This window comes from Aegilops tauschii, chromosome 3, assembly GCF_002575655.3.
Source record: "Aegilops tauschii subsp. strangulata cultivar AL8/78 chromosome 3, Aet v6.0, whole genome shotgun sequence".
Classification (NCBI taxonomy): domain Eukaryota; kingdom Viridiplantae; phylum Streptophyta; class Magnoliopsida; order Poales; family Poaceae; genus Aegilops; species Aegilops tauschii.
The window spans coordinates 29463556-29475571 of record NC_053037.3 but is presented as its reverse complement, the minus strand read 5'-3'; positions in this window follow the sequence as shown (position 1 = coordinate 29475571).

Genomic DNA, 12016 nt, shown 5'->3' with positions numbered 1-12016 from the left:
GTTCTATGTTGACACAAGAAAAAATTTGAAAGCAATAAGAGGCAATGGATATCATTTCGCCCCCAAAGTTGGGGCGTTCCCTACCGAAACCATCATCCTTGTTGTGAGAAGCTCTAGTTTGTCAGAAGCATATACCCAAACCTGCGCCAAATGGGACAAAAACTTTACCACGCCATGTGGATGCCTCTCCATGATAGCATGCCAAGTTCCATTAATTTCAGATGAGTTTTGGATTTACTAGAATTTAAAAACCAGGTATCTCAATGTTTGCGGCCGAGTGACGGTGGTAGGGTGTTTGACATTAATTCCCATTTCTTGCATGGGCCCTAAGCATGCACCCAAGGACAAAAGATTTTATTTTTCAACCAATTTATATGCACCGGAGCATGTGCATGTAGTTCAAATTTGAATTATGCACATAAATGCATTGAAAACTCACTTAATGCATAAAAATATCCAAACGAACCCTGAAAAATCACAAAAAATACCACAACACTCCTGTTGTTCTATGTTGACACGAGAAAAAATTTGAAAGCAATTAGAGGCAATGGATATCGTTTGATCCCCAAAGTTGGGTCGTTCCCTACCGAAAGCATCATGCTTGTTGTGAGAAGCTCTGGTTTGTGAGAAGCATATACGCAAACCTGCCCCAAATGGGACAAAAACTTTACCACGCCATGTTGATGCCGCTCCATGATAGCATGCCAAGTTTCATGAATTTCAGACGAGTTTTTGATTTACTAGAGTTTAAAAACTAGGTATCTCAATGTTTGCGGCCGAGTGACGGTGGCAGGGTGTTTAACATTCATTCCCATTTCTTGCATGGGACCAAAGCATGCAGCCATGGACAAAGATTTGATTTTTCAACCAATTTATATGCACCGGAGCATGTGCATGTAGTTCAAATTTGAATTATGCACACAAATGCATTGAAAACTCACTTAATGCATAAAAATGTCCAAACGAAACCTGAATAATTCCAATTCTTTTATGATCACTGCAGATAAAAGGTCTAGCAATTTAAACACCGTCCATGGCCGCTGTGACCCCATTATGTAATTCAAATCAAGACGAAAAATCAAGTAGATCCCACACAGTTTATTATAACCAACCGTGTGAGATGCAGCGCAAAATATCTTGGAGCACCGTGAGAAGGTGCGACGGCTACAGTCCACAGCCCGCTCTGAATAAGGGACCGTGTTTGATGTCACTTTGAGCGCTTGTTTTTTGTCTGAAGCGATTCCAAATTTTTGGCTTCCGCGGAAATATCTACCTCCCCGCCCCCTCCCCCTTACCAAAAGCCACATTCCCCCTGTTTCCGCCTTCCTTTCCAAGTTGAAACCTTCACTCCTTGCTTGCAGCGCCGCCGCGTCCTCACCGGCGACCCTCCTTCACGCTGCTCGGCCTCGCCTATCCAGGTAGGTAATCCACGCCCGACCCCCATCCTCCTCCTTCCACATCCCACATGCCCTGACCGCCAGCGCGAGCGCGACACCTTCCACCCAAATCACCGACCCCTCCACCAAATAAGCGCCGCCCTAAGCCATGGTGCACGCAGTCTAGCCAGGACCTCAAGGAGCATTTGGCAGCGGAGAAGCAAATCGCGGCCGCACGCGCGGATGAGGTCGCGATGGCTGCCATTCGTGTCGGCCCCCAGATCTTGGAGGAGCACCTCGCTGTCGAGGCCACTGTTGATGCCATGCGCGCCGACGCCGCGACGCGGTTGGCTTCTTTAAACGACAGTTCGTGGCGTTTTCTCGAGGCCACCATCGGTGCCTTTGACGAAGGCTACGAGGTGTTTTCTCAGCGTGCACGTGCTTACCTCATCTCAAGAGCCAACAGGTTGGTGCCCGGAGCGGCTCAGGCAACTCACCACTACAACGAGGGCACCCACGATGCAGAGGCATCGCCCTCTTCCATGTCCAAGGAGCTAATCGTCATCGATATCTCCGACAATGAGGAGTAGCTTGTCTTATTAGCTCACTATAAGGACCCATGTTCAGTTTGCTTGCTACCGCCTTTCCTTAAAAACTTCTAGTGAATTGTGTGTCTACTTTTACCATGCAATCTTCTGCTATAGTGTATATGTTCTATATGTCGTGCAATGTGGTTTTCAATTAACTGCTTGGTTTAATTCTGCAAATGTGATGTTCAATTCTTCAGGGTGCAATATTTCCAAGTTGTTAAGCATGCTTGGTTTGGTTAACTGTCTGATCTTCTATTAGGAGTATGTTATATTGTTCAATTGGTGTTTAGTTAACTGCTTGGTTCATTTGTTGTGGCTTGGTTCACTTGTTGTGGTGTTTAGTTAACTGCTTGGTTCAATTCTGCAATGCGATGTTCAATTGTTGTGGCTGCATTCTGTTATTGTATACCATGTGAGGAATAAATCGAATTTGGCTGTACTAAATACATGAGAAACAAATACAATTGCTATATTTCCAAGTTGTTAAGCATGCTTGGTTTGGTTAACTGTCTGATCTTCTATTAGGAGTATGTTATATTGTGCAATGTGGTGCTCAGTTAACGTTTGGTTCATTTGTTGTGGTGTTTAGTTAACTGCTTGGTTCAATTCTGCAATGCGATGTTCAATTGTTGTGGCTGCTGATACGTCTCCAACGTATCTATAATTTTTGATCATTCCATGCTATTATATTATCTATTTTGGATGTTTAATGGGCTTTAATATGCTTTTTTATATTATTTTCGGGACTAACCTATTAACCGGAGGCCTAGTGCCAGTTGCTGTTTTGTTGCCTATTTCAGTGTTTCGCAGAAAAGGAATATCAAACGGAACGAAACCTTCGCGAGGATCTTTCTTGGAACAAACGCAATCCAGGAGACTTGGAGTGGAAGTCAGAGACGCAACAAGGCGGCCACGAGGCAGGAGGGCGCGCCCAGGGGGGGTAGGCGTGCCCCCCACCCTCGTGGGCCCCTCGTAGCTCCACCGACCTACTTCTTTCGCCTATATATACCCTTGTGCCCTAAAAACATCCAGGAGAGCCACGAAACCACTTTTCCACTGCCGCAACCTTCTGTACCCATGAGATCCCATCTTGGGGCCTTTTCCAGTGATCTGCCAGAGGGGGATTCGATCATGGAGAGCTTATACAACAACACCATAGCCTCTCCGATGACGTGTGAGTAGTTTACCACAGACCTTCGGGTCCATAGTTATTAGCTAGATGGCTTCTTCTCTCTCTTTGGTTCTCAATACAAAGTTCTCCTCGATGTTCTTGGAGATCTATTCGATGTAATAATTTTTGCGGTGTGTTTGCCGAGATCCGATGAATTGTGGTTTAATGATCAAGATTATCTATGAACAATATTTGGTTCTTCTCTGAATTCTTATATGCATGATTTGATATCTTTGCAAGTCTCTTCAATTTATCGGTTTAGTTTGGCCTACTAGATTGATCTTTCTTGCAATGGGAGAAGTGCTTAGCTTTGGGTTCAATCTTGCGGTGTCCTTTCCCAGTGACAGTAGGGGCAGCAAGGCACGCATTGTATTGTTGCCATCGAGGATAAGAAGATGGGTTTATATCATATTGCTTGAGTTTATCCCTCTACATCATGTCATCTTGCATAATGCGTTACTCTGTTCTTATGAACTTAATACTCTATATGCTTGCTGGATAGCGGTCGATGTGTGGAGTAATAGTAGTAGATGCAGAATCGTTTCGATCTACTTGACACGGACGTGATGCCTATATTCATGATCATGACTAGATATTTTCATAACTATGCGCTTTTCTATCAATTGCTCGACAGTAATTTGTTCACCCACCGTATATATATGCTATCTTGAGAGAAGCCACTAGTGAAACCTATGGCCCCCGGGTCTATTTTACATCATATTAGTTTCCCGTCAACTTGCCAATTTCTGTCGCCGTTTATTTTGCAATCTTTACTTTCCAATCTATACAACAAAAATACCAGAAATATTTATCTTATTATCTTTATCAGATCTCACTTTTGCAAGTGGCCGTGAAGGGATTGACAACCCCTTTATCGCATTGGTTGCAAGGTTCTTGATTGTTTGTGCAGGTACTAGGTGACTTGCGTGTAGTCTCCTATTGGATTGATACCATGTTTCTCAAAAACTGAGGGAAATACTTACGCTACCTTGCTGCATCGCCCTTTCCTCTTCAAGGGAAAACCAACGCATGCTCAAGAGGTAGCAAGAAGGATTTCTGGCGCCGTTGCCGGGGAGATCTACGCTCAAGTCAAGACATACCAAGTACCCATCACAAACTCTTCTCCCTTGCGTTACCTTATTTGCCATTTGCCTCTCGTTTCCTCTCCCTCACTTCTAAAACGATTTTCAAAAACCTTTTCCTTTTCTTCGCCCTTCTTCCGTTCGATCTTTTGCTTGCTTGTGTTACCATGTACCTTCTTTTTGCTTGCATCTTCGCTTGCTAAAAGTTTATGGGTCCTCATGCACTTGCTAATATCTTTAAGAGATCCAATGATGATGAACATATTGCTAGTGAGTTGAGTGCACTAGATTATCTTTATTAGGTTTTGCTTGAAATTCGTGAATATGAAAATTGTGATGAAGTACTTTATGAAGCGATTCATGATAGACGTTTGAATAAAAAGCATGATTGCAATGATTTTATTATAAATTCTATTGATTTAAATTGTGCTAATAATATGCAAAACCCTAAGCTTGGGGATGCTAGTTTTGATATGTCCTCTACTTGTTGCAATGATCATGATTGGGGTGATAGTGCTTCTTATGATCTTGAAAATTTATTTAAGCCCCATGATGAATATGAGATTGATAATAATGTTTGCAATATTATTGAAAGTGGGTTTGGACGAGTGTCAACTTTAGATCCCACATATTTGGATAATGTTCAATCTTATGAAGTTTTTGATAAAAGTGGGTTCGGAGAGGTCATGACTTTATTTTATGTTAATCCCACTATTTTGGAAGAGTGTCAACTTCACATGCATGTGGATCGTGTTGAAAATATGTTACGTGAGAAATATATTGTTGATTTTGAATATGATCCCACATGTAATTATTATGAGAGAGGAAAATATGGTTGTAGAAATTTTCATGTTACTAAATTACCTCTCGTTATGTTGAGATTGTTATTGTTTCTCACTTCTTTCTTGCATATGCTAGTTTTTGCTTGTCTTGATAATTTATTTGCCTATAGGATGCCTATGCATAGGAAGTATGTTCGACTTAGATGTGTTTTTCATATGCTATATGATGCTCTCTTTGTGCTTCAATTCTTGTCTTTCATGTAAGCATCATCGAAATTATCAATGCCTAGCTAGGGGCATTAAACGATAGTGCTTGTTGGGAGGCAACCCAATTTTATTTTTGTTTTTTGCTTTTTGTTCCTGTTTAGTAATAAATAATTCACCTAGCCTATGTTTAGATGTGGTTTATATTTTAATTAGTGTTTGTGTCAAGTAGAACCTTTGAGAAGACTTGGGTGAAGTCTTTGCGATCTTGCTGTAAAAAACAGAAACTTCAGCGCTCACGAGATTAGCTGCCATTTTTTTACTGGCGAGTGCTTTTAGGTTGATTCTTTCCGCAGATGATTAATAGACCAATTCCGTACGCCCACCAATTTATTTCAGCATTTTTGGAGTTCCAGAAGTATTCGTTTGATACATATTACTACAGACTGTTCTGTTTTTGACAGATTCCGTTTTTCGTGTGTTGTTTGCTTATTTTGATGAATCTATGGCTAGTATCGGGGGTATGAACCATAAAGAAGTTGGAATACAGTAGGTATAATACCAATATAAATAAAGAATGATTTCATTACAGTACCTTAAAGTGGTGGTTTGTTTTCTTACACTAACGGAGCTCATGAGATTTTCTGTTTAAGTTTTGTGTTGTGAAGTTTTCAAGTTTTTGGGTAAAGATTTGATGGATTTTGGAATAAGGAGTGGCAAGAGATTAAGCTTGGGGATGCCCAAGGCACCCCAAGGTAAAATTCAAGGACAACCAAAATCCTAAGCTTGGGGATGCCCCGGAAGGTATCCCCTCTTTCGTCTTCGTCTATCGGTAACTTTACTTGAGGCTATATTTTTATTCACCACATGATGTGTGTTTTGCTTGGAGCATCTTGTATGATTTGAGTCTTTGCTTTTTAGTTTACCACAATCATCCTTGATGTACACACCTTTTGTGAGATATACACATGAATCAGAATTTATTAGAATAGTCTATGTGCTTCACTTATATCTTTTGAGCAAGATAATTTTGCTCTAGTGCTTCACTTATATCTTTTTAGAGCACGGTGGTGGTTTTATTTTATAGAAATTATTGATATCTCATGCTTCACTTAAATTATTTTGAGAGTCTTTTAGAATAGCATGGTAATTTGTGTCGGTGTACAAAAAGAGGGGCGCACTTTTGTACCCCTTTACCTGTGCACGGGCAGTCAGAGCCGCGCCCACGGTCACACCAAGCAGAACAGGGGAGGTGAGCCAAGGTAAGACCGAAGCCCAAGACAACCAGAGCAATGCCAAGGCCAAGACCACAAAGAGCAGAGGGACGAAGCATGTTCCCCCGGCAAGACCCTTGCCGGGGCAGCTCGCCCCACACCAGCAGAGCGAGCCACCCTTGAGCCCACGGCCTCCAACATCACGTTGGGCCAGGGCTCGGGAGGCACCTCCGTGGTGGCATGCAGATATTTGTGAAGACAAGGAACACTCAAGATCAGATGAGGATTAGAAGACGACGGTCCTCGGCAAGATCCTTGCCGAGGAAGACCACCAGACCCCCGGCAAGGTCCTTGCCGGGGACGACAGGGTGCCACGGCGAGACCCTTGCCGGGCGCACGGCAAGACCCTTGCCGGGCCGCCCAGTAAGGCCCTCACCGAGGACGCCAGCGGGGCCACCGCGAGGCCCGCGCCAACCAAGTTTCCACCGCCATTCACATGCAGCTGCCAGCCCAACTAGCTGGGCGAGCACCTGCATGGCAACAAGCAGCTTCTAGGCCAACTCATCAAGCGCCTGCGTGGCGGTATGCAGATCTTCGTAGAGGCTCCACCACCGCGCCACCTCAGCTGCCTGCCTGCCTACGTGGCGCCACATGCGTCGCTAGCCAGGGCACGTGCTGAAGCAAGGAGGAGCGGCGACGGACGGGACGGGCCTCGCCCCCGTCCCCAATAAAGCAAGAGCACACCTAAGCTACGCATTAAATGCGTCTTGTCCTGTAATACGAGCGATAAGCTCATAGCATTGTGCGCCTTTCCACCTCCTGTGTGCCACTGTGGCAGCCCCTTTCGACTATAAAAGGAGGCCCATGGCATACTGGAGAGGGATTCGGCTCTTTGGAACCGCACACTCACCACAACTAGTTCGAGAGCTCAAGAACTCTCTAAAATACACCCACCAAAGCAGGACTAGGGTTTTACGCATCCTCGCGGCCCGAACCTGGGTAAACGATCCTCGTGCTGGTTACTAATCCTGCTCTTCTCGCAACCCCACGCCCCGGCAACTGTAGTAGGGATTCTTGTGATCCCATAGGTGTCGTTCCACACCGACAATTTACTATGGCTATAAAATTAGTCCTAATATGATAGGCATCCAAGATGGGTATAATGAAAACTTCCATATAGAGTGCATTGAATACTATGAGAAGTTTGATACTTGATGATTGTTTTGAGATATGAAGACGGTGATATTAGAGTCGTGCTAGTTGAGTAATTGTGAATTTGAGAAATACTTGTATTGAGGTTTGCAAGTCCCGTAACATGCACGTATGGTAACCGTTGTGTAACAAATTTGAAGCATGAGGTGTTTCTTTGATTGTCCTCCTTATGAGTGGCGGTCGGGGATGAGCGATGGTCTTTTCCTACCAATCTATCCCCCTAGGAGCATGCGCGTAGTGCTTGGTTTTGATGACTTGTAGATTTTTGCAATAAGTATGTGAGTTCTTTATGACTAATGTGGAGTCCATGGATTATACGCACTCTCACCCTTCCATCATTGCTAGCCTCTTCGGTACCGCGCATTGCCCTTTCTCACCTTGAGAGTTGGTGCAAACTTCGCTGGTGGATCCAAACCCCGTGATATGATACGCTCTATCACACATAAGCCTCCTTATATCTTCCTCAAAACAGCCACCATACCTACCTATTATGGCATTTCCATAGCCATTCCGAGATATGTTGCCATGCAACTTTCCACCGTTCCGTTTATTATGACACGCTTCATCATTGTCATATTGCCTTGCATGATCATGTAGTTGACATCGTATTTGTGGAAAGGCCACCATGCATAATTTTTGATACATGTCACTCTTGATTCATTGCCCATCCCGGTACACCGCCGGAGGCACTCATATAGTCATATTTTTTCTAGTATTGAGTTGTAATCCTTGAGTTGTAAATAAATAGAAGTGTGATGATCATCATTATTAGAGCATTGCCCCTTGTGAGGGAAAAAGGAGAGAGAGAAAGGCAAATAAAAAAAGAGAAGCCCCCCCCAAAAAGAAAGGCCAAATAAAAAAAAGAGAAGGCCCCAAAAAATGAGAGAAGAAGAGAGAAGGGGCAATGTTACTATCCTTTTTCCACACTTGTGCTTCAAAGTAGCACCATGATCTTCATGATATAGAGTCTCTTATTTTGTCACTTTCATATACTAGTGGGAATTTTTCATTATAGAACTTGGCTTGTATATTCCGACAATGGGCTTCCTCAAATGCCCTAGGTCTTCGTGAGCAAGCAAGTTGGATGCACACCCACTTAGTTTCTTTTATTGAGCTTTCATACATTTATAGCTCTAGTGCATCCGTTGCATGGCAATCCCTACTCCTCGCATTGACATCAATTGATGGGCATCTCCATAGCCCGTTGATTTGCCGCGTCAATGTGAGACTTTTTCCCTTTTTGTCTTCTCCACACAACCTCCATCATCATATTCTATTCCACCCATAGTGCTATGTCCATGTCTCGCGCTCATGTATTGCGTGAAAGTTGAAAAAGTTTGAGAATACTAAAGTATGAAACAATTGCTTGGCTTGTCATCGGGGTTGTGCATGATGAGAGCATTTTGTGCGACGAAAATCAAGCATGGCCAAACTATATGATTTTGTAGGGATGAGCTTTCTTTGGCTATGTTATTTTGAGAAGACATAATTGCTTGGTTAGTATGCTTGAAGTATTATTATTTTTTTGTCAATATTAAACTTTTGTCTTGAATCTTTCGGATCTGAACATTCATGCCACAATAAAGAAAATTACATTAAAAATATGTTAGGTAGCATTCCACATCAAAAATTCTGTTTTTATCATTTACCTGCTCGAGGACGAGCAGGAATTAAGCTTGGGGATGCTGATACGTCTCCAACGTATCTATAATTTTTGATAATTCCATGGTATTATATTATGTGTTTTGGATGTTTAATGGGTTTTAATATGCTCTTTTATATTATTTTTGGGACTAACCTATTAACCGGAGGCCCAGTGCCTGTTGCTGTTTTTTTGCCTATTTCAGTGTTTCGCAGAAAAGGAATATCAAACGGAATCCAAACGGAACGAAACCTTCGCGAGGATCTTTGTTGGAACAAACGCAATCTAGGAGACTTGGAGGGGAAGTCAGAGACGCAACGAGGCAGCCACGAGGCAGGAGAGCGTGCCCCCACCCTCGTGGGCCCCATGTAGCTCTACCAACCTACTTTTTCGCCTATATATACCCTTGTACCCTAAAAACATCCAGGAGAGCTATGAAACCACTTTTCCACCGCCGCAACCTTATGTACCCGTGAGATCCCATCTTGGGGCCTTTTTCGGCGAACTGCCGGAGGGGGATTCGCTCACGGAGGGCTTCTACAACAACACCATAGCCTCTCCGATGATGTGTGAGTAGTTTACCACAGACCTTCGGGTCCATATTCATTAGCTAGATGGCTTCTTTTCTCTCTTTGGTTTCAATACAAAGTTCTCCTGGATGTTCTTGGAGATCTATTCGATGTAATACTTTTTGCGGTGTGTTTGCCGAGATCCGATGAATTGTGGGTTTATGATCAAGATTATCTATGAACAATATTTGGTTCTTCTCTGAATTATTATATGCATGATTTGATATCTTTGCAAGTCTCTTCGAATTATCGATTTAGTTTGGCCAACTAGATTGATCTTGCTTGCAATGGGAGAAGCGCTTAGCTTTGGGTTCAATCTTGCGGTATCCTTTCCCATTGACAGTAGGGGCAGCAAGGCACGTATTGTATTGTTGCCATCGAGGATAAAAAGATGGGGTTTATATCATATTGCTTGAGTTTATCCCTCTACATCATGTCATCTTGCCTAATGCGTTACTCTGTTCTTATGAACTTAATACTCTATATGCTTGCTGGATAGCGGTCGATGTGTGGAGTAATAGTAGTAGATGCAGAATCGTTTCGGTCTACTTGACATGGACGTGATGCCTATATTCATGATCATGCCTAGATATTTTCATAACTATGCGCTTTTCTATCAATTGCTCGACAGTAATTTGTTCACACACCTTAATATATATGCTATCTTGAGAGAAGCCACTAGTGAAACCTATGGCCCCCAGGTCTATTTTACATCATATTAGTTTCCCATCAACTTGCCAATTTCCGTCGCCGTTTATTTTGCAATCTTTACTTTCCAATCCATACAACAAAAATACCAAAAATATTTATCTTATGATCTTTATCAGATCTCACTTTTGCAAGTGGCCGTGAAGGGATTGACAACTCTATTATCGCGTTGGTTGCAAGGTTCTTGATTGTTTGTGCAGGTACTAGGTGACTTGCGTGTAGTCACCTACTGGATTGATACCTTGGTTCTCAAAAACCGAGGGAAATACTTACGCTACTTTGCTGCATCACCCTTTCCTCTTCAAGGGAAACCAACGCATGCTCAATAGGTAGCAGCTGCATTCTCTTATTGTATACCATGTGAGGAATAAATCTAATTTGGTTGCACTTAATACATGAGAAACATATACAAGTGCTATATTTCCTAGTTCTTAATCATGCTTGGTTTGGATAAATGGGTTTTCCATGTGGCTTGAATTAATCTGATGAATCTGCAATGTGCTTGTTTTTCATCAACATATTTTACTGATAGCATGCGAACCCTTACTTAACCTGATGACTAACTACCTTATATGTGTTGCGGGGAAACAATGGGAAGCACTGAGGTTTACAAGATGGTACTAACTATTATACCTTGCCTTTTTGTATTCCTTTGCCCCATTTCCAATATAGAGAAGATATTTATGCACATCTTTGTTTTCAGGCTTCACTGATGATTTCCTCTCAAACCACCTCCATGGTCAGGAGGGAAGGAAAGTTTTCATACAACACCACGGTTCAATATTGAAGTGTTCCTGAAGAGGTCGAAGGATGGACGGTCAATCATCCACAGGCACTGGCCTAAAGTTGCAAAGACCTTCAACATGAATGAAGGCTCAATATTCGCCTTCCGCTTCAGCAGGTTTCCAGATGAGATGCATCTCTCTATGTACTGTCTATGATGCTAATTTCGAAAGGTTCTAGATGTTGCATGTGAAACCTGCTGCTGATGCAGTTGTGTAATGGGGTGGCTGAGTGCTGAAGCTATATCATGTTGTACTATGATGTATTTCAATTATGAAATCCTGCTTCCTTAATATGGAAATGGAATATATTATGTGCTTAATATGAATGTCAATTAGATTAGTAAATGGATTATTATTAATAGGGCAATTAACCCGCTAATTGGCCAATTAGCTTGCTAATTGGGTTTTCCTATTGCAAACGGTTAATGAGACAACACTGTGGGCGATGACCTCAGGCAACGCACACAGTTTCTAGGAATAAACCGTGTTGGATCAATGGACAATCACACACAACATTCTCCTGAAAACTGTTTGCGTTACGCCACCTTGCGCAAACGTTTTCCTTGGAGTGACTATGTGGGATGTATATACGAACGCAAACGTTTAGCCGTGACTGACTGTGTGGGATGTACTTACGACCAGAAATGATTTCACATGTATAATTGTATTTTTTTGAGCACT